This window comes from Hyperolius riggenbachi, chromosome 7 (genome assembly GCF_040937935.1).
Source record: "Hyperolius riggenbachi isolate aHypRig1 chromosome 7, aHypRig1.pri, whole genome shotgun sequence".
Classification (NCBI taxonomy): Eukaryota; Metazoa; Chordata; class Amphibia; order Anura; family Hyperoliidae; genus Hyperolius; species Hyperolius riggenbachi.
In genome coordinates, this window is record NC_090652.1 from 258398878 (window position 1) to 258423391 (window position 24514).

A 24514-nucleotide genomic window follows, 5' to 3' on the forward strand; every position below is an offset into this window, starting at 1 on the left:
CAGGAGCGCTTTTGGCAGCGTTTTGGCAGCACTGCGATACGCTAGCAGTTTGCCAAAACGCTGGGCTAATGTTAATGGATGGGGCAACTTCCACAGGAGCGTTTGCGTTTCTCAGAAACGCAAACGCAGGACATGCAGCATTTTGGGAGCGTTAGCGCTTCAATGCAAAGTATTGAAACGCTAGCAGAAACGCTCAGCAAAACCTAAACTGAGCGGTTCTGCTAGCGTTTTGCGGTTCAGCACACTGTAACAAAATTAAAAATTATTCACAGGACCAATCAGGATAAAAACGCGAAACGCAAAACGCTACACAACCGCTGAGGAAAAAAATACACTGTTGCAAAACGCGACCGAAAACTCGCATGAATCAGCTTGCAAACCGCTCAGGCAAAACGCTAGCGGTTGCGTTTAGCGTTTGCGGTTTGCAGTGGGTTCCAGGCCTAAAAGTGCTTCTGCAATGAATCCTGATGGGACTGTTCATATCTACGCGTTTCGTTAGCTTTCCGCTGACCAAAGCTCTGCCTGCACTATTGTTTGGGCGATTTTGCTGCAATGGAAGGTATAGGAAAAACGCAAAACGCTAACTAAATCGCTTTTGCTGCAATTGCATTTGCCCTTTTAAGAATAAATACATTGTATTTGTTAAGGAAAGGTGGGGGGGGGGAAAGGCTGCGCATCCTTAAACACATGTTGCAATTGAATGGTTAATCGCACAGGCATACACCGCCTCTGCCAGTCTGAAAAATGCATGCCCTGCATCCAAGACCGAGGGGGGGGAAGGGGGATGAATCACTCTCAATGGGCTCTATTCTCAAAGACCAAACTTTTCCGCAAAATTTTACCGCTATATTTCCACCAGCGGTAAACTCCGCATTTTTTCCACATTCACTAATATTTTCCACATGTTTTCCGCATGCGGGAAAAAAAGATGCGGAAACAGCCATTATTCATGCAGGAATCATGTGGTAAAAAGGTCGCATGAAAAAGTGTTTAAAAAAAAATGTTAAAGTCCAGCAAGCACAGCCCTTAAGCCTCCAGACTTCATTAAAGTCAATAGGATGCGGAATATATCACCTACTACTTGTAGGTGATAAAAAAATCGGTAATTAACGATGAAATGATGCGCCTGAACATTTTTGAGAATTGATCTTTTATTGCGGAAAATACCGACTTTTGCGGAAATTTTTCCGCATGAATCCCGCACTTTTACCACACTTTTTCCGCATGCGGAAAAAACATGCGGAACATTTTGAGAATTTCAATGTGGCTGTGTTTTGGTCGGTAACTTCCCGCATGCACTTTACCGCATGCGGGAAGTCTTTGAGAATAGAGCCCAAAATCGCAAACCTAAACTCCACCCACATCCCACTACTACGGATCGTCAATGAGATGCAAATCATTTTGAGCTGATACAGTATTATGCAAATTTTGTATGCAAATATATGCAGCTTAAAAGGGTTCTGTGACATTCTAAAAAGCAAACAAGCTAACACTTACCTGGGGCTTCTATTGGCCCCCTGCAGCTGTCATGTCCTGCGTGGTCCTCCTACGATGCTCCGTTCCATGCCTCTGGTCCCGGTCTAATATTCACGTGCGTCATCGGGAGCTTACTGCCCAGGCGCAGTATGAAGTTTTCTTGTACTGTGACTGTGCAGTAAGCTCCCAAAGACGCGCACAGGAGCGAGCATGTGTGCGGCCATAATGTAATTACTGGCGTGATTAGACAGGGACTGGCATCTGGGAACGGAGCATTGGAGGAGTGCGGCGCGGGACATTACAGCTGCAGGGGGCCGATAGAAGCCCCAGGTAAGGGTACATACACACATCAGACTAAAATGAGAGATCACAGACCAATCGTTCCACCCTTCATGTAGTATGAGAGACATACTCTACACAGTCTTTTCTATGGAGCTGAACTCAACATCAGAAAAACATCTTTGCAAGATGCTGCACACACAGATGCTGTACAGACACAAAAGATCAGTATCTGCAAAAGATCTGTTCCTGCCAAAAATCCATTCCTACAAAGTGCAATGATAGTCTATGAGATCTGCAGATCATCATACACACATGATTTAACTGACATTCATCTGCAGATCAGATCCAGCAGGATGGATTTTCAGATTGCTTGATCTGCAGATGAATGTCAGTTAAATCATGTATGTATGATGATCTGCAGATCTCATAGACTATCATTGCAATTTGCAGGAATGGATTTTTGGCAGGAACAGATCTTTTGCAGATACTGATCTTTTGTGTCTGTACAGCATCTGTGTGTGCAGCATCTTGCAAAGATTTTTTTTCTGATGTTGAGTTCAGCTCCATAGAAAAGACTGAGTAGAGTATGGCTCTCATACTACATGAAGGGTGGTAAGATTGGTCTGTGATCTTTCATTTTAGTCTGATGTGTGTATGTACCCTAAGGCCACATACACACATCAGACCATAGTCTTTGGAAAATGAAAGATCACAGACCAATCTTACCACCCTTCCTGTAGTATAAGAGCCATACTCTACACAGTCTTTTCTATGGAGCTGAACTCCACATCAGGAAAAAATCTTGGCAAGATGCTGCACACACAGATGCTGTACAGACACAAAAGATCAGTATCTGCAAAAGATCTGTTCCTGCCAAAAATCCATTCCTGCAAATTGCAATGATAGTCTATGAGATCTGCAGATCATCATACACACATGATTTAACTGACATTCATCTGCAGATCTGAAAATCCATCCTGGTGGATCTGATCTGCAGATGAATGTCAGTTAAATCATGTGTGTATGATGATCTGCAGATCTCATAGACTATCATTGCAATTTGCAGGAATGGATTTTTGGCAGGAACAGATCTTTTGCAGCTACTGATCTTTTGTGTCTGCACAGCATCTGTGTGTGCAGCATCTTGCAAAGGTTTTTTCTGATGGGGAGTTCAGCTCCATAGAAAAGACTGGGAAGGTATGGCTCTCATACTACATGAAGGGTGGTAAGATTGGTCTGTGATCTTTCATTTTCAAAAGACTATGGTCTGATGTGTGTATGTGGCCTAAGTGTCAGCTTGATTATTTTTTAGAATGCCAAAGAACTTTTTAAACATGAACCGATCAAATCCTGCTGAGGTAAAATGTATTTAGTGCATTTTCAAACTGCAAACATTTTTACTCAAAATCTCATTGACCATCCCTACCCCCCACCTCTTACATACCCAGAGATCCTCACTCTTATCCCTTCTGCTCCCCCCAAACTCTCAAACCTTGTAAAACGTTTGATGATTTCCCGTGTGAACTGTTTAACTTGGAGATTGATTTCTATATCTCCCTGTCTTGCGTTACGAAGATTCATTACTTGTTACGTCATAATCGCCGTCGCTTGGCACAGCCTGCACTCTATATTGCTAAATAATGAGGAAGACAATAAGATTAAGTCATTCCTTCAGCAACCTGTAGCGACATTAAAGACTGCTTTGTGTAATAAATTACATTACTGTGTGCAAAGGGCAGTGCTAATGCGCAATTAGTTGTAAAGTGTAATAAGCCCTGCAAGACAGTTGGCATCACTCTTCTGTCTCACCGATCATATGAAATCTTATTGCTATGGGTTACCGCCCTTGTGGTTCACTCACGGCTGCTGTTCTTTCCTGATTTAATATGTTCACTTGACGATGAAGGGCCTTTTCGAGGCTTAAATTAACATGTAAAAATCCTGTCAGAGAAAGCCTTGCAGGTCTTTCACTCAGTAAACAGGTTCATTAGCATTTTTGTGGAACATTACAAGCATTTATTTTGAAATATGGCTGTTTGCGTTCCTGGTTAAATCCCCTGAAGAGTTATAGGCCAGATGCAGAGGAGGCTATATTTAGCCGGTTAGCCATATACGCTGTAGAGGTATAGACTTTATTGCTCTGCTCTGGTTATGCAATTTGCTACTTCATGCTCTTTTTACTCAAAATCTAGAAAGCAGAAATCTGTTTTTGTTTTTTTTAGCAGCATGCTTCAATGCCGAGCATAACAATCAGAATAATGTTGTGCTGTCATTAGTTTCTTTAAATTACCTTGGCATGCTGAGCTCTTTCTCCCGTTCTGTGGAGTTCATTGAGGGCTGGGGCACAATAGAGCGATTTTGGGTGCGTTTTTTGAAGCTCTCACAATCGCCTGCGCTTTCAAAAATGCTTTGCTAATTTACTCTGCATCATTTAGGCCCCATTCACACTAGAGCATTTTGCCGCGATTTCGGCAAAACGCTCAAACGCTAGCGCTTTTTAAAAGCGCTAGCGTAATAAAACCCTATGGGCCCATTCTTACAAAAACGGGCAAAAACGTGAAACGCAATTGCGTCGCCTGCACCATTTTCAGGCGATTTCCAGGCGATCGCGTTTCAGTGCTATAGAAGCACTAAACGCGATCGTGGCAAAATTGCCGCAGTGTTCAGTGATTTTTCCGCATGAAATCGCAGAAAAATCACTCCTGCAAAACGCCGGCAAAAATCGCCGGCGTTTTGCATTTTGTAAGTGTGAATGGGGCCTCAATGTTCTCACATGACATGCTGCAGCTCAACACAATAGCACACTAGCTGGCTGTGAGTCTGTGAGAAACAAACTGCTCACCCTCGGTCACTCCATTCCTCCTTAGTCAGGACACCAGTGCCACCTCCTTCCTTCTCCTGTGCAAGTCAAATGAAACACCTCTGCTCTCCTGCCTCTCCCCTCCTCACTTACTGTCAGACTCCTCACACAGCACAACAAGCTGCTTTTCCCCAATGATCGTTCTCCTCTCGCTTCTCCTCCTACTCTGACTGCATGTTGTTAGTGTAAACAAAGTACAAAGACGCTGCCCCTGTAATCTCTGAGCCTGATGTAATGTTTCACCTTGCTTCATGAGAGAACTGGCCCCGAGTATATGACTTAAATGAATCACCGGAAAATGCAGCACAATTCTCTACCAAAACGCTGACACAAAGCGCCAGCGATTGCGATAGCGTTTTGAGATTTCTAGTGTGTCTCAGACCTAAGGGCTGACACTGAGTGTTCTGAGCTTTTTACTGTACTGTAAAAGTGCCTTATAATGGTATCCTATGTGAGTGTTCTCACATGAACGATGAACTTTCTTTTCAATCACAAGCGCTGGTCCTGCACAATTTTCTGGGCGAAATCACAAATCAATTTAAAAGCTCTTTGAACAGCAATTTTGTGAGCGTTTTTCAGTCACATTTGCTTTAAAAGACTTTCACTTCAGGGTCAAAAAGTGCACTACCTGTTCGCACACACAAAATCCCAAAACAAACAAAAAAAACCATACAAAATCGCTTGCAAAAAACGCAAGTTGCAAAAACCACCGGTAAACGATTCACAAAATCGCTCACAAAAAGCGTTTAGCGCGTGCGATTTGTAGTGTTAACTAGGCCTCAGGCCTGGAACCCACTTCAAGTCACAAGCGTTTTTAATTAGCGTTTTGTAATCGACTTCATGAGCATTTTCCCGTGATTTGGTAGCGATTTGTAGTGTAAGCTTTTTGCAAGCAATTGTGATTGCGATTAGCGATTTTAATTCTGAGTGGTTGTTTCAAATTATTATTTTTTTTAACAGTTTGCAGTAATTTAAAATCACACACAAATCGCTATTTAGGTAGCGAGTGATGAGCGATTTACCAGCGCTTCAATACTTTACATTTAGGCTGGTTTCACACCAGGACGTTGCGTTTTAGGGGACGTTAAGGTCGCATAACGTGCCCCTAACGCCTGGTGCTCTCTGATGTGGACGTCAGAGTGAGCCGCGTTGTGCAGCTCACTCTGGCGTCCGTGATGCCGTGATGCGTACTCTTGGACGCATGCGGCATCACGTGGTCCCGCCCGGCCAATCGCCACACAGAGCGGCCGCTCAAGGAAGTAAACACTGCACGTCACTGAGTGCAGTGAATATTAATTAGCCATGTGCCCGGCCGCTCTCCGCTCCTCCCCAACTTTACTGAGCATGTGCAAGTAGTAAAGTACTGCATGCAGTATGTTGTCTTATGGCGCAGCGTTACAATGTAACGCAACGTGGGCACTGTGAACAGCCCATTGATTTTTCATTGCTGTGAGTTGGGCTGCATTACAGGCTGCACTAACGTGCGCCTGTAACGTCCCACTGTGAAACCAGCCGGAAGCACCAACGCTTCCAAAATGCTGCGTGTCCTGCGATTGCGATTTTGGTAATCGCAATCGCTACTGTGGAATTTATTACATTTATTTACATTGGCAGAGCATTTAGGGAAATCGCTAGCGATTTTAAAGCGACCCCTAAAGGCTGAAAAAAGTGCTCTAGTGGGTTTCAGCCCTAAGGGCTCTTTCACACCAAGACGTTGCGTTAGAAGCAGCGTTAAGGTTGCCCCTAACACAACGCATGTTAGCTTTGAAGTTGGACGTTACATTGAATTGCGTTATTCGTCTCTTGATGCGTACTTTGACGCATACGGATCGAACGAAAACGGCGCATGCGGCAATTAAAAAAAAAAAAACATTACTGAGCATGTGCAAACATTCTAACGCAGCAAAATACGAGTATATCGCACAGCATGCTGCACTTTCATTTAACGTGCTGTGTTATACTCCAACGCAACGTGGGCACTGTGAACAGCTCATTGATTTTTCATTGCTGTGAGTTGGGCTGCGTTACAGGCTGCTGTAACCTCCCACTGTGAAAGCAGCCTTAGGGGTAGAGAACACTGGAGCACAGAAAAAGTCTAGCCAAAAGGAAGTTTGCAACTCTTGTTTGGGACATATCAGGACACGGTAAGGGCTGGCAGGTCATTTCGGCAGACTCAAACGCTTTTCTGCTACTAAGCAAAAAATGTTTGACAGTGTTTCTGGTCTGATTATTGTCCCCTCACATTTTGAACCCCTAGGGCAGGCATGTCCAAAGTCCAGCCCGGGGACCAAAAGCGACCCGCTGACCCTTTTCTGGTGGCTCTCAAAGCTCTCTACAGTTGTTAATTCCATGTGGCCCAGCAGGCCATAGCTGCAGTGCTGCATGCAGGGGCCACCTTATGTTGCCATATCAGCCACCACTGTAGCAGTAGCAGCCACTGATTAGCAGCTGCCACTATGCCAGCAGCAGTAATAGCCACTGATTAGCAGCTGCCACTATGCCAGCAGCAGTAATAGCCACTGATTAGCAGCTGCCACTATGCCAGCAGCAGTAACAGCCACTGATTAACAGCCTCCTCTATGCTAGCAGCAGTAATAGCCACTTATTAGCAGCAGCTACTGTGCCAGCAGCAGTAACAGCCACTGATTAGCAGCAGCTACTGTGCCAGCAGCAGTAACAGCCACTGGTTAGCAGCTGCCACAGTGCCAGCAGCATAGTCATCGGGGGAAACCGACCCGTGAACTCTGCTGATGCTAGAAGCTACATGCAGCATCTTAGAAAATATGATCAACTAAAGTGCTTGTGTAATCAATAGCAAGAAGAGTCAGGCCTCAAACCCACTAGAGCGCTTTAAATCACTAGCGATTTCCCAAAACGCTCTGCCAATGTAAATAAATGTAACAAATTCCACAGTCGCTATTGTGATTAGCAAAATCGCAATCACAGGATATGCAGAATTTGGGGAGTGTTTGGGCTTTAATGAAAGGTATTAAAGCGCTGGAAAATCGCTCATGAATCGCTGCACAAAGCAATTTGTGTGCGGTTTTAAATTACTGCAAACTGTAAAAAAAATTATAGTTTATTGAAAGGACCAATCAGAATTAAAATCGCTAATTGCAAAAATCGCTATCACAATCACTGGCAAAAAGCTTACACTTTTTAAAATCGCTACCAAAACCGCCAGAAAATGCTCATGAAATCGCTTACAAAATGCAAATTAAAAACGCTAGCGATTAGCAACTTGTAGTGGGTTCCAGGCCTAATTGAGGGACTGATTTAAAAACAGCGATATATCGTCCGTTTATACCTTGCCCCATGTTACTGTTCATCGTAAAACATCAACATGTTTCAGGTGGGAGCTAGATATCATGGGGCCCCATAGCAAAGGTTTGGTTACCCCCCTTAAAGAAACATCCTAAAGGCCCGTTCTCACTTAAAATCGCAAAACCTTGCGCAGGGATTTTACCGCGAATAGTGCGGTAAAACCCCCGTTCACACTTCCGCAATCGCGGTCAGTGCTTTAATATATTATATTTATTATAGTTATTTATGTACTGTTGGAACCACTGATATTGTTATTTACGTACTGTTGGAGTGCTTTAATAGCACTGTACCGCGATCGCTCCCGAATCGCAAAAAAAAATGCTGCATGCTACATGTTTGCGATTGGCGTTAGTCGTGGAACACCCGTGATTGGCGCCAATCGCGGCAGTGGGAACACTGCCATAGAGTAATTAAGCGCTATACAGTGTATATATATATATTTATATCTTGTCACTAACTGTCCCTCAAAGGAGCTCACAATTTAATCCCTACCATTGCCATATATCTATATTATGTAGTGTAAGTACTGTAGTCTAGGGCCAATTTTTAGGGGGAGCCAATTAACTTATCTGTATGCTTTTGGAATGTTGGAGGAAACCAGAGTGCCCGGAGGAAACCCACACAGACACAGGGAGAACATACAAACTCTTTGCGGATAGTGCCCTGGCTGGGATTCGAACCAGGGACCCAGCGCTGCAAGGCGAGAGAGCTAACCACTACGCCACCGTGCTGCCCATGTGGGAAGATGTGGGAAGCTCTGATTTGCTGTGATCACATCCTGCTTTAGCACATGCTCATGACTGGCAAATCAAAGACTTACATATCCATCACCTGATCAAACTGATCACATGCTTCTCCATGAGTTCTCCTAGACATGACCATCACTATTTGTAGCTGTACTGGCAATGGAAAAAGTACCTAACTCTGGTCGTCATATCAAAAATGGGAAGAGCAGACATTTTTATTTTTTTATGATCTACAGTACTGCTCACAAATGATCGACGTGACAAAGGAACAAAAGTACAGCAATTTCTTACATTAACTTTACACATATCCAGAGACAACATGTCTTTTCCCAGAGTTCCTCTTAAATAATGGGGACCAAGGGGGGCAGGTGAGTGAACAGCCAACTGGAAAAGTGGAGGAGGCAATGGAGATGTTTAAATTGGCTCAGCTGATATTATTTTTGTGCATAATTAATTCATAGCAAAGTTATATGAAACGCATGAAAAAAAAAACATTCAGAGAACTTGGCCTTTAAATTACTGTACATTGTTGTAGCATGTTGAGAGATTAAATAATTCTTCTAGCTGGAGGGTTCTGTGTAATTTAAAGGGTGCGGCTTGAAGCTAGCGGTATCTGATTAATGTAATGGGTGCGGCTTGCAGCAAGCGTTATCTGATATCTGTAATGTAAGGAGTGCAGCTAGCGGTATCTGATTACTGTAATGTAGTGGGTGTGGCTTGCAGCTAGCGGTATCTGATTACTGTAATGTAGTGGGTGTGGCTTGCAGCTAGCGGTATCTGATTACTGTAATGTAGTGGGTGTGGCTTGCAGCTAGCGGTATCTGATTACTGTAATGTAGTGGATGTGGCTTGCAGCTAGCGGTATCTGATTACTGTAATGTAGTGGATGTGGCTTGCAGCTAGCGGTATCTGATTACTGTAATGTAGTGGGTGCAGTTTGCAATTAGCGGTACCATATTATTGTAATGTAACAGGTGCAGCTAGCAGTGTCTGATTACTGTAATGTAAGAGGTGTGGCTTGCAGCTAGCGGTATGTGATTACTGTAATGAAAGGGGTGTGGCTTGCAGCAATCGGTATCTGATCACTGTAATGTAATGGGTGCAGCTCGCAGCTACTGGTATCTGATCACTGTAATGTATGGGGTGTGGCTTGCAGCTAGCGGCATCTGATTACTGTAATGTAGTGGGTGCGGTTTGCAATTAGCGGTACCATATTATTGTAATGTAACAGGTGCAGCTAGCAGTGTCTGATTACTGTAAGGTAAAGTTTGTGGCTTGCAGCTAGTGGTATCAGATAACTGTAAAGTAGTGGGTACAGCTTAAAGCTAGCAGTGTCCGACTTGTGGCATCTACCTCAAAAGTTGGGAAATTTCATTCAGTCTTAAGGTGGGTACACACATCAAAGTCTTTGGAAAATGAAAGATCACAGGCCAATTTTACCCCCTTCCTTATAGTATGAGAGCCATATGGAGCTGAACTCCCCATCAGATAAAAATCTTTGCAAGATAATGTACACAAAGATGCTGTACACATGGAACAGATCAGTATCTGCAAAAGATCAGCTCCTGCAAAAGATCCGTTCCTGCAAATTGCATTCGTAGTCTGTGATATCTGCAGATCTCATACACACCTTGTTTAACAGACATTCATCTGCAGATCAGATCCACCAGGATGGATCTTCAGATCTGCAGATAATTGTTTGCTCAATAGAATAGACTGTGGAGGTATGGCTCTCATATTACATGGAAGGGGGTAAAATTGGTCTGTGATCTTTCATTTTCCAAAGACTTTTATCTGATGTGTGTACCCACCTTTAGGCTGCTTTCACAGTGGGACGTTAAAGTCACACGTTATAATAAGGAATAACGCAGACTAACGCACAGCAAAAGTAAGTCTGTGCAATTTTCACAGTGCACACGTTGCGTTGTTTGTAACGTGTAGCAACATTTAGAAAGTGCTGCATGCTGTGCGTTATAAGCGTTATTAGCTACGTTGGACTGTTTGCACATGCTCAATAATGTTTTAGATTTTAAAAAAAAAGTGACGCATGCGCTGTTTTCATTCTATCAGTATGCGATGAAAACGGCGCACCAAGAGACGCATAACGCAGTTCAATTTTGAACCCTGCCATTAACAGTGTAAGAATGGCTGCAGTTTATATTTTCCCAGTGAAATTTGTTTTTTGCTCCTCCCACTTTTTGTAACCTTGACACACAGTCACTCAATGACCAAGTTTGTGAGCTTTCAGGTTGCTGGCATAAAAAAATGTGTGAATAGAAGCAGTTTATCACCCAAGGAAATCTGATTGGCTGTTTGTGGCCCCCCAATGACTGTAGAAAGTTTGAAGCCTCTGCAATTAACAGTGTAAGAATGCCAGCAATTTAATCAATAGGTGAATTTTGATTGGCTGTTGTAGGCTCCACCCAATTTTTAGAATCTTAATCTCATTCACCCTGTGTGAGGAAACGCGGAAAGCCGCCGCGTGTGCCAAGAGCTAGGCGGCTGACTCCGCGTCCTACGCGGCAGTTTGCTCGCGTCTGGGTGTGTGGTGGAACGCAGAAAAGCCGCCGCATGTCCTGACAGCAAAGCGGCTGTTTGCATGCAGCAGCGTGTGCTTGGTGTGGCTGGGTCTGTTAGTGCACTTAGGCAGATGGAGAGCTATGCACGCGCGGGCCTGAATCCAGGACCTTTATACTAGCAGGGGAAGTGTCAGCTGATCAGGAAGGTCAGCTGATTCCTGCAGGACTCATGATTGGCTGAATGGTTCAGGCGGGGCGGCAGTGTCCAGCAACTATATATTCTGCTGCTTGGTCAGTTGCTGGTTGCCTGTCGTTGCAATCACAATGTGGGAGCACGCAGATCCTTAGTCAGATCCTTAAGTGTGCCGGGACCAGCTGGAGCTGTAATCCTACACTTAGCTAGATTCTGTTGATAGCTTAAAGTACTAGTTTGATTGTGATTATCTGTTATGACTTCCTGCCTGCCTGACTACTCTCCTGATATCTGACCCTGTACCTTGCCTTTCTGATACTCCGTTGCCAACCTCCGCTTGCCCCTGATTCTGCCTCTGTCTTCTGATCCTGTACTTTGTTTGTCTGTGAGTTGCCGACCTGGCCTTCCCGACCCTGAGAACTATCTCTATCACTAGGAGATAGTTCATGCCTTGTATGTGCTGGGCACCTGCTTCACAGGGCCAGCTCTGTATTCGCTGGGCACCTGCTTCACAGGGCCAGCTCTGTATGTGCTGGGCACCTGCTTCACAGGGCCAGCTCTGTATTCGCTGGGCACCTGCTTCACAGGGCCAGCTCTGTATGTGCTGGGCACCTGCTTCACAGGGCCAGCTCTGTATTCGCTGGGCACCTGCGCCCCAGGGCCTTCCCGACCCTGAGAACTATCTCTATCACTAGGAGATAGTTCATGCTTTGTATGTTCTGGGCACCTGCTCCACAGGGCCAGCTTTGTATGTTCTGGGCACCTGCTCCACAGGGCCAGTTCTGTATGTACTGGGCACCTGCTTCACAGGGCCAGCTCTGTATTCGCTGGGCACCTGCTTCACAGGGCCAGCTCTGTATTTGCTGGGCACCTGCCCCATAGGGCCAGCTCTGTATTTGTTGGGCACCTGCTCCACAGGACCAGCTCTGTATTTGCTGCCTCGGGGCCCATCCTGTATTCATTGGGAACTTGTTCCTCAGGTTCCCCATGCTTGTTACTATTCTTCTGTATTCTGATCTTGTACCCCGATATTTCTGATACCCTGTTGCCGAACCCTGCCTGTTTATTAGACTCCGCCTCTGCTTTCTGTATCTGTACTGTATCTGTCCGTGTGTTACGACCTGGCTTGCCCGACTTCGAGAACTGACCTTGCTGTTAGAGGCAGTTCCCAGATCTGTTAGTGACGCCCTCTCCTAGGTGTCACTCACGTTCTGTCCTTCCTACGCTCCGCCTGACTCCTCCCCCGGGAGAGTCCAGGCCTTCGGAAGGAATCTGTATTGCTGCAGTACTTCATACAGTACGGCACTTGTTTCTGAGGCTTAGTCCTCACGGTATTACTGTTGCACCAAGCACTCACACTACTCAGGTGTTCAGAGGTTAGCGTTATATCGGATTATCGGTGATACTGCAGATCATCAATAATCGGATATATATCTGTATTCCCAGTGATACTGCAGATCACCGAGAATCAGACCCTCTCTGCTACACCGATCGTGACACCCTGTGACCAAGTGTGCCAAGTTTGAGAACCCTGCCATTAACAGTGTAAGAATGGCTGCAGTTTACATTTTCTCATTTAAAATTAATGGCTGAAATTTGATTGGCTGTCTTATGCTCCGCCGACTTTTCCTGGATTTGTCACCTCTGTCACCAAGTGACCAACTGTGCCAAGTGTGGGGACTCTTTCTTGAGTTTTGTGAGAATGGCAGCCTTTTACATTTTTTCTATTGACATGAATGGGTGAAATCTGATTAGCTGTTTGTAGCTCCACCCAGGTGTGCAGGGGGGCCGCGAGACCCCCAGAATCTATCATCCCAGGTAGTAAGGGATCTGTATACCAAGTTTCGTTCAAATCGGTCAAGCCGTTTCGAGTGATCGCGGCACATACACACATACATACATACAAAACGATTTTATATATATATAGATATATAAGAGATTCCTGTGTACACATCATATATACAGTCACAATCATTATATATATATATATATATATATATATATATATATATATCTTTAAAGAAAACCTGAACTGAAAATTAAAAGTCAAAATAAGCATACACAAGTCATACTTACCTCCCGTGTAGTCTACTCCTCAATCTCTTTTTTCCTCTCCCGCGTCCTGTACGTCCACTGTGATCAAGGGAATTCTCCGTCCTCAATTTTGAAAATGGCCATTACCCCATAACAGCTTTCTGGTCAGCACACTCTTAAACTGTAACATCGTCCACTTGAGCCATAGGGAAACATGGACATTACCGGTCATATCAGTTGTCCACTCAGCTATAACTGACAGCTGCTGATATATAACTGACAGCAACTGATATATTTCAGTTCTGACAAAATGTTGTCAGAACTGGAAGGGATCATTGTCAGAAGAAAATGGCGAGCTTCTGAGAGGAACTGATGGCAAGGTAACTACAAGGGGTGCAGAATTATTAGGCAAGTTGTATTTTTGAGGAATAATTTTATTATTGAACACCAACCATGTTCTCAATGAACCCAAAAAACTCATTAATATCAAAGCTGAATATTTTTGAAAGTAGTTTTTAGTTTTAGCTATTTTAGGGGAATATCTATTTTGACCACATCATCCTCTTTATGCTTGTTGTCGAAGGCCTGGAACCCATTAAAATCAGCAAACGCGAAACGCTACCGCTAGCGTTTTGTCTGAGCGGTTTGCAAGCGGATTCATGCGCGTTTTCGGTCGCGTTTTGCAACATTGTATTTGTTTGCTCAGCGGTTGCGTAGCATTTTGCGTTTTTATCCTGATTGGTCCTGTGAATTATTTTTCATTTTGTTACAGTGTGCTGAACCGCAAAACGCTAGCAAAACCGCTTAGTTTAGGTTTTGCTGAGCGTTTCCGCTAGCGTTTCAATACTTTACATTGAAGCGCTAACGCTCCCAAAATGCTGCAGGTCCTGCGTTTGCGTTTCTGGGAAACGAAAACGCTCCTGTGGAAGTTGCCCCATCCATTAACATTAGCCCAGCGTTTTGGCAAAGTGCTAGCGTATCGCAGCGCTGCCAAAGCGCTGCCAAAAGCGCTCCTGTGGGTTCCAGCCCTTACTCCAAGCTGTATAGGCTTGAAAGCCTACTACCAATTAAGCATAATAGGTGATGTACATCTCTGTAATGAGAAGGGGTGTGGTCTAATGACATCAACACCCTATATCAGGTGTGCATAATTATTAGGCAACTTCCTTTCCTTTGGCAAAATGGGTCAAAAGAAGGACTTGACAGGCTCAGAAAAGTCAAAAATAGTGAGATATCTTGCAGAGGGAAGCAGCACTCTTAAAATTGCAAAGCTTCTGAAGCGTGATCATCGAACAATCAAGAGTTTCATTCAAAATAGTGAAAAAGAAGCGTGTGGAAAAACCAAGGCGCAAAATAACTGCCCATGAACTGAGAAAAGTCAAGCGTGCAGCTGCCAAGATGCCACTTGCCACCAGTTTGGCCATATTTCAGAGCTGCAACATCACTGGAGTGCCCAAAAGCACAAGGTGTGCAATACTCAGAGACATGGCCAAGGTAAGAAAGGCTGAAAGACGACCACCACTGAACAAGACACACAAGCTGAAACGTCAAGACTGGGCCAAGACATATCTCAAGACTGATTTTTCTAAGGTTTTATGGACTGATGAAATGAGAGTGAGTCTTGATGGGCCAGAGGGATGGGCCCGTGGCTGGATTGGTAAAGGGCAGAGAGCTCCAGTCCGACTCAGACGCCAGCAAGGTGGAGGTGGAGTACTGGTTTGGGCTGGTATCATCAAAGATGAGCTTGTGGGGCCTTTTCGGGTTGAGGATGGAGTCAAGCTCAACTCCCAGTCCTACTGCCAGTTTCTGGAAGACACCTTCTTCAAGCAGTGGTACAGGAAGAAGTCTGCATCCTTCAAGAAAAACATGATTTTCATGTTTAACACTCTCATTGGTTAACACTCGAGAGTGGCGGTGGGTGTGGCTAAAAAATATATATAGGGGAGAAATCACCCATATTCTCCTCAATTAAAACCAAATTAACACCTATGAGAAGGATACAAACAGCGCTTTGATGGAAGAGCATGATTAGTTATGATTAGTTATGAAAACACACCAATCAATTAAGAATGTTGGTAATAAGCAGAAACAAAAACAAAACAAAAGAAAGGAATTCAAGTAATGAAATGTTTAATCCCATCTAGTATTGAGTCCATGTGGTGAACGTGTCCCTAATTGGAATATCCAAAAGGCTTCCTTAATAAGTAGCAATTTCTTCCACTCGCCACCTCTCAGTGGTCTCGGGATTCGTTCGATCCCTTGGAAGGAAAAAGAGGACATGTCCCCCGCATGGACCAATTTAAAATGGCGTGCCACGTTAGAAATACTAGTTGTGAGCCACCCTGACCCTCTATAATGTTCGGAAATACGTTCCCTTAAATGACGGGTGGTACACCCTACATATTGAACATGGCAGGATACTAGATACACCACATGTGTGGTGTGACAATTAATATATTGTCTCAAGGGAAAACTCTTATCATTATGAAAGGAAACAATAGTTTCTGCTTATTACCAACATTCTTAATTGATTGGTGTGTTTTCATAACTAATCATGCTCTTCCATCAATGCGCTATTTGTATCCTTCTCATAGGTTTTAATTTGGTTTTAATTGAGGAGAATATGGGTGATTTCTCCCCTATATACATTTTTTAGCCACACCCACCGCCACTTTCGAGTGTGAACCAATGAGAGTGTTAAATTAGATTCACCTGTGTTGGGGGTGGGTTTTAGATTTTATATTCACTGTGTTTTTTCAACATGAACTTGTGCTATGATTAAGGACCTGCGAGTCCGAAACATGTCAGCTCCTTGACTGTATGGCTTTTTACCTGCATTAATAAAATTGGGACTCGATTGTACACAGGAGTTTGTGCAGAACTTTTTCCTTCCTTGTTACCTCGTGTTTTTTTTTTTTTTAAATAATTTTACTCAGTACAGGTTCTCTTTAAAAATACGGGGACTGCTTTATTGAAGCAGCACAAGTAACATTTTTTTGATTGGTTTATTTCATTTTTGTGCACTAAGCACAGCTGTTACTGTATATGTACATTATGATGACTATTATCTGAGAAATAGAACATTTTACATTTGCTATTTTAATTACAGTTTAAATTCATTAGGAATCGGTGCATTTTTTCTCAACTCCGACTCTAGGTACCCAAAATTGCTTCGACTCCGACTATGACTCCACAGCCCTGGTTCTTAAGGGGCATACAGACATGCGACTAAAGTCGTTGGTAACGAACGACTAACGATCGTTTATAACGACGATCGTTACAAAATAACCGCTAACGATCGTTAAGGGTAACGATCAGCGACTGAAGTCGTTGCAAACTGGAAATCCGTCCTGGCGGATTTTTTGTAACGACGATCGTTAGCAAAAGTACGTGTGTATGCTGATCGTTACAAAAACGATCGTTCGTTAAGTACCGTACATGCGCAGACAGAGAGAGAGAGACAGAGAGATGTATATAGATATATGTATATAGATATATGTATATAGATATATATATATATGTATATATAGATGTAGATAGATGTATAGAGATATATAGATATATGTTGACATAGATAGAGATATATCTATCTATATCTCTCTCTCCCTGTGTGTGTATATATATATATATATATATATATATATATATATATATATATATATATATATATCTCTGTACGCAACTTCCTCTTTCCTACTGGCCATTAACAATGACGTTCGTTCCGGGTTCATTGATCTGAATAACGTTTAGCATACTAGATGCGCTGCATCATACGTTCGTCACTTCCGCATCGTTCGTTCGGAAACGATCTGATCGTTTCCCACTTTCAACACCTCTTTACTAACGACCTTTTCATTTCTCTCCTTAATTGATCGTTCGTCGTTGCTTACGAACGATCGTTATCGCATGTCTGTACGTAGCTCTAGCCTCACAATACACAATAGACTCCTTGGACTTTCAGTACATCAGTTCATTGAAGTCTACACTCACATAAAGAATTATTAGGAACACCTGTTCAATTTCTCATTAATGCAATTACCGTATCTAATCAACCAATCACATGGCAGTTGCGTCAATGCATTTAGGGGTGTGGTCCTGGTCAAGACAATGGGCTCTATTCTCAATGACTTCCCGCATGCGGTAAAGTCAGTGCGAGAAATTTGCGACCAAAACATCGCCATGTTGAGATGTTGTTTCCGCATGCGGTAGTAATGCGGAAAAAGTTCCGCAAAAGTCTGTATTTTCTGCCAAAAAATCCACATTCACAAAACATTTCAGACGCATTATTTCAGCGTTAATTACTGATTTTTTTTATCACCTGCAAATAGTAGGTGATATATTTCACATCCCATTGATTTTAATGATGTCTGGAGGCTTAAAGAGAATCTGTATTGTTAAAATCACACAAAAGTAAACATACCAGTGCGTTAGGGGACATCTCCTATTACCCTCTGTCACAATTTCGCCGCTCCCCGCCGCATTAAAAGTGGTTAAAAACAGTTTTAAAAAGTTTGTTTATAAACAAACAAAATGGCCACCAAAACAGGAAGTAGGTTGATGTACAGTATGTCCACACATAGAAAATACATCCATACACAAGCAGGCTGTATACAGCCTTCCTTTTGAATCTCAAGAGATCATTGTGTGTTTCTTTCCCCCTTCTGCTCTCATGCACTGAAGTTTCAGGCTGCTCTTTTCTTCCTGCAAACAGCTTTGCCCTTGTCTGAATTTCCTCAGTATGTGAAAGCCCAGCCAGCTCAGAGGACACTTTATCCAGCTTGTAAAAGATACGAGAGCAGAGAGAAGCTGCACTAATCTAAATATCACACAGGCAGTGTGCAGAGAGGGGCCTGAAAGGGGGAGTTCATAGCAGAACCACAACACTGAAGAACTTGGCACCACAACACTGAAGAACTTGGCAGCCTTCCAGACACAGGCCGACAAGTCTGACAGGGGAAAGATACATTGATTTATTACAGAGACTGTGATAGCAGAAAGTGTTGCAGTAAGACAGAACACATTAGAATAGCTTTTGGAACTTGTAGGATGATAAAAAACAGGATGCAATTTTTGTTACGGAGTCTCTTTAAGGGCTGTGCTTGTTGGACTTTGATTTTTTGTATTTTAACTATTTTAATGCAACCTTTTTACTGCATGTTTACCGCACGTTTAATGGCTGTTTCCGCACTCTTTTTACCGCATGCGGAAAACATGCGGAAAATATTAGTGAATGCGGAAAAAATGTGGAGATTACCGCTGGCAGAAATTTTGCGGTAATTTTGCCTCTTTGAGAATAGAGCCCAATCTCCTGAACTCCAAACTGAATGTCAGAATGGGAAAGAAAGGTGATTTAAGCAATTTTGAGCGTGACATGGTTGTTGGTGCCAGACGGCCCGGTCTGAGTATTTCACAATCTACTCAGTTACTGGGATTTTCACACACAACCATTTCTAGGGTTTACAAAGAATGATGTGAAAAGGGAAAAACATCCAGTATGCGGCAGTCCTGTGGGCGAAAATGCCTTGTTAAAGCTAGAGGTCAGAGTAGAATGGGCTGACTGATTCAAGCTGATAGAAGAGCAACATTGACTGAAATAACCACTCGTTACAACTGAGGTATGCAGCAAAGCATTTGTGAAGCCACTACACGCACAACCTTGAGGCGGATGGGCTACAGCAGCAGAAGACCTCACTGGGTACCACTCATCTCCACTACAAATAGGAAAAAGAGGCTACAATCTGCACAAGCTCACCAAAATTGGACAGTTGAAGACTGGAAAAATGTTGCCTGGTCTGATGAGTCTCGATAGTCAGAATTTGGCGTGAACAGAATGAGAACATGGATCCATCATGCCTTGTTACCACTGTGCAGGCTGGTGGTGGTGGTGTAATGGTGTGGGGGATGTTTTCTTGGCACACTTTAGGCCCCTTAGCATTGTTTATGATGCATTGTTTATGACGATGTCCATCTCTTCATGACCACCATGTACCCATCCTCTGATGGCTACTTCCAGCAGGATAATGCACCATTTCCAAAAGCTTGAATCATTTCAAATTGGTTTGTTGAACATGACAATGAGTTTACTGTAATAAAATGGCCCCCACAGTCACCAGATCTCAACCCAATAGAGCATCTTTGGGATGTGATGGAACGGGAGCTTTGTGCCCTGGATGTGCATCCCACAAATATCCATCAACTGCAAGATTCTATCCTATCAATATGGGCCAACATTTCTTAGGGCCCATTTCCACTATTGCGTGGCGAAATCGCTGCGGCAAAATTCGCATGCGGATGTGAATTTCGCATGCGTGCGCATGCGAATTTTCGTGCGAATTCGCATGGAAATTCGCATGGATGACGATGTATGCGAATTTAACCATGGCAATGCCGGTGTGCTTTTCCATTGATTTCATGCGAATTCGCATGAAAATTCGCATACCAAAACAGCATGTGAATTCCCTATTAAATACATTAGCGGCGATTTGCATGCATTCCACTCCCAGGCGAATTCTGCGGCTCTTTTGTGCGTTTTTTCACCGCTGAAAAAAACGCACCTCAACAACGCTACAGTGGAAACAGGCCCATCCACTTGCATTACATCTGCGAATCCGCATGCGTCCAACGCATGCGGATTCGCGATAGTGGAAACGAGCCCTAAAGAATGTTTTCAGTACCTTGTTGAATCAATGCCACGTAGAATTAAGGCAGTTCTGAAGTCGAAAGGGGGTCAAACACTGTATTAGTATGGTGTTCCTAATAATTCCTTAGGTGAGTATCTCCTTGCTCAGATCTATTTAGATCGTATGGTGGCATAAAGCCAACGTGACTTTTGTGGCCCAAAAAATAAGTCCGTTACTTACCTCAGTAAAGCACATTTAGGCCTGGAACCCACTAGGTCGGTTTGGCAGCGTTTTGTGATCGCCGGCGATTCCCAAAAACGCTCTGCTATTAAGTAGGTGAGGGGTAACTCATTAGTGCGATTGCGATTAGGGGTAATCGCAATTGCACTTCCTCCTTCCGCTGGAAGGAGGACGGGGACGTGCGGTAGTGAGTGGTGGAACACTCCCATAGGTTGCGTATTTCAGCGGTGACACGCATTGGATCCCTGAATTTCTGGGTAAGTTAATCCCCCATCCCACAGTCACAGGTCACAGGTGCAGTAATTAATCTTCATTAGAATTCCGAATTCGAGTACTTCAGCACTCGAAAGCCCATCCCTGCTTGCGAATGTTATCCTATGATATCCTAGCACACTGAAGCGATGTGATTTAGTAAAAATCCCCCATAGCATTGCATTAGCAAGAGCTTTTCAAGATCACTAGCGCTTAAAAAGCTCTTGTAGTGTGAACAAGCCCTCACTCCGCATTTTTAACAAACATTTAGGGCTGGTGCACACCAAGAGCGCTCCTAAACGCTTTTTAGAACGCTTGGGCTTCAAAAAGCACTTGGCTAATGTATTTCAATGGAATAGATCACACCAGAGAGATTTTTTTTTTTTCACAAACGCGGGTCCTGCAGCATTTTTGCTGATTTCTGAGGCGATTCAGCCTCAATGTTTAAGTATAGGAAAGTGGAAAACTGCTCTGAAAAGCGCTAGATCAGAGCGATTTTCCAGGTGTTTTTGTTACTGAAGCTGTTCAGTTATAGTTCAACTATTACAAAAAATAAAAAACGCTTCACCAAAACGCTCCAGATAAAAAATCGCTAGGCATGCTTAGAAAATCGCTAGGCACGTGCCTAGAATCGCCTAGAAAAATCACTTCAAAAAGCGTTAAGCGTTTGCGATTATGCTAGCGGTTTTTGTTGTGCACTGGCCCGACAATGACTTTTTTTTTCACTATTACCGCCATGTTGCTGCACCATTTTACCGACCTTTACTTGTACCTGGAAAAAAAATGTGAATGTGGAAAAAAAAGTAATTACTGCTGTCTGTAATTTTTCGCTACAAATTTCTTTATCGCACATGGTAGGCCTAGTGCACACCAGAGCTTTTTGGCTGCGGTTTGCGATCCGCTTGCGGGTGCGGATCCGCTTGGGTAAAGTATTTCAATGGGCTGGTGCAAACCAGAGCGGGAGGCGTTTTGCAGAATCGCATACTCCCGGGCTGCTGCAGATTTTGGATTGCGGATGCGTTTCTGCCTCAATGTTAAGTATAAGAAAAACGCAAACCGCTCTGAAAAACGCCACTTCAGAGCGGTTTGCCAGGCGTTTTTTGTTACAGTAGCTGTTCAGTAACAGCTTTACTGTAACAATACATGAAATCTACTACACCAAAAACCCTTCACAAAACCGCAAAATGCTAGCTGAAACGCTACAGAAAAATAAGAAAAAGCGTTTCAAAATCTGCTAGCATTTTGCGGATCTGCTAGCGGTTTTTGGTGTGCACCAGGCCGTATTGTGGATGGAGGCCATTGTGATTAGCATTGGAGAGGATGTTGCATTCTCCAGTGCGTCTGTGTCATTTCTCTGCACTCCGCCACACCTCCCACCTGCTCCGCAATGCATCTGCATACTGATAAGGTTAGGTCACACAGCCTGCAGGGATGAATGAGAGCCATGCATACTAGCAAAGCCTTCCTTTATAAAGTAGAATCCATACTGTACACAGTCTGGCCCTGAGAACATCTCTTTTAAACAAGCCTGGAGACATTAAAAGTGGACCTAAACTCAGAACTTCCTCTCTGCTTTAGAGGGACACTTAAGTCATCCCCCAAAAAATGAGTTTTACTCACCTGGGGCTTCCAATAGCCCCCTGCAGCTGTCCGGTGCCCACGCAGCCTCGCTCCGATCCTCCTGTCCCCGCCGGCAGCCACTTCCGGTTTCAGCGACAGGAGCCGACAGGCTGGGAACGAGAGCGATTCTTCGCGTTCCCAGCCGCAATAGCGCCCTCTATGCTGCTATATGGTATATGATATATGCTATAGCAGCATACAGGGCGCTATTGTGGCCAGGAACACGAAGAATCACTCGCGTTCCCAGCCTGTCGGCTCCTGTCGTCGAAACCGGAAGTGGCTGCCGGCGGGGACAGGTGGATCGGAGGGAGACGGCGTGGGCACCGGACAGCTGCAGGGGGCTATTGGAAGCCCCAGGTGAGTAAAACTCATTTTTTGGGGATGACTTAAGTGTCCCTTTAAAAAGATATGCAACAGCATAATAACTTTTAAAGAAAAATATTTCTTTGCTACAGCTGCTAAAAATCCTGTAATAAATGTGCAGCGTGTCTACTTCTTGCTTTCATGGAAGCAGACATATTGTTACCATTCTGTGTTTACAAATTAGCTGCTCTGCCATGGTGGAGGAGATTCCTGAGCTGACACAGCTGGGAGATCAAATTACAGTGGTGGTTAGGCCCAGATGAGGTGGAATTAGACAGGCTAAACTCTCCAAATACATTCAGGGTGCATTTCTCAATGTCTTCCTTCTGTCCGGTGCAAGAGTTCACTTAAAGCCCTAATTTACCTCCGATTTTAATGCATTCATTGATAAGTGCATTGTAAAAACTTGCAGCTACAATAAAGTTGCAGAATGTTTTTGTTTTTCCGCTGTAAAATGTAAAACTACCTCCTGGAGCGGTTCACAGGTTACCAGTAGGGGGATCACTGAGATGCAAATACACACATTCAAACAAGGTTATGTAAATTTTGTGTGCAAATGTATGCTGCTTGAAAACTGACCAATCAAGTCCCACCAAGGTTTAAATTGATTGGTCCATTTTCAAGCTGCAAACATTTGCAGAAAATATTACATAATCTTGCATGAACTAGGAAATATTTTCATCTCACTGATCATCCTTAAAGAGACTCTGTAACATGAAAAACATCCCCTGGGGGGTACTCACCTCGGGTGGGGGAAGCCTCGGGATCCTAATGAGGCTTCCCACGCCGTCCTCTGTCCCACGGGGGTCTCGCTGCAGCCCTCCGAACAGCCGGCGACTGTGCCGACTGTCAGTTCAATATTTACCTTTGCTGGCTCCAGCGGGGGCGCTGTGGCGACTTTCGGCACGGAAATAGACGGAAATACCCGATCTCCGTCGGGTCCGCTCTACTGCGCAGGCGCCGGAAACTTGCGCCTGCGCAGTAGAGCAGACCCGACGACGATCGGGTATTTCCGCCTACTTCGGCGCCGACAGCCATCAGAGCGCCTGCGCAGGAGCCAGGAAGGTAAATATTGCGTCACCGCTGTACGGAGGGCTACAGCGAGACCCCTGAGGGACGCAGGACGGCGTGGGAAGCCTCATTAGGATCCTGAGGCTTCCCCCACCCGAGGTGAGTACCCCCCAGGGGCCGTTTTGTCGTTACAGTTCCTCTTTAAGCTACGTACACACATGCGACAACGATCGTTCGTTGTCAACGACGACGAATGAACTTTTAATTGATGAAAGAACAACCTAAGTAAAGTTAGTTTTAAAAGGTGTGTAACGATCAGATCGTTAGAACGAACGTTACATCACGTAAAAGCAACTATTGCGCTTGCGCATAAAAATGAAAAGTTCCATGGAGAAATAGTGAAATACGCATGTCAAGCCTAGTACGAACGATCGTTTCCAACGATGTACTACTTTTGCAAACGATCGTCGTTGGGAAAAATCCGCCAAGCTAGATCATTCGTTTTGAACGATCTAGCTCTTCCGTCGTTTGACTTCATGGTCGTTGGCTGCTTTTTTCAAACGATCGTCATTTGAAAGGATCGGGGAACGATCATTTCAAACGACTATAGTCGCATGTGTGTACGCACCTTTAGTTCCTACAACTTGATGCCTCTTTGCATAAGCCCATCCTTTCCTAGACAACTAAAACTTGACTCTGCAGAATTCTCATGATGGCTACACTGAAATTGTTGACTGTGACTTCTGTTGCAGTCTCTTTAACGACTAGCATAGGCTGCCAGTTACCAGCAAGATGTAAACCCGTTGGGAAGAGATGGACCTATTCTCCATGATGGCATGCTAGGTTTCCAATAGGTTGTAGTAAAATACGCCCACGCAATTTGGCAAATCACAACGATTTGTGCTGTAGAGGATGCTGTGATTGAAGAACTGTTCCCTATGAGCTTTCCTGCTGGGTCCCCTAAATAAAACTAG

The 24514-nt window shown here is 44.0% G+C and overlaps 1 protein-coding gene across 1 annotated transcript in view; it reads left to right on the forward strand.

Moving 5' to 3' along the window:
* Positions 1 to 24514, forward strand: part of STK39 (serine/threonine kinase 39) — an 827935-nt gene that overhangs the window by 19589 nt on the left and 783832 nt on the right. The gene's annotated exons all lie outside the window — the stretch shown is intronic.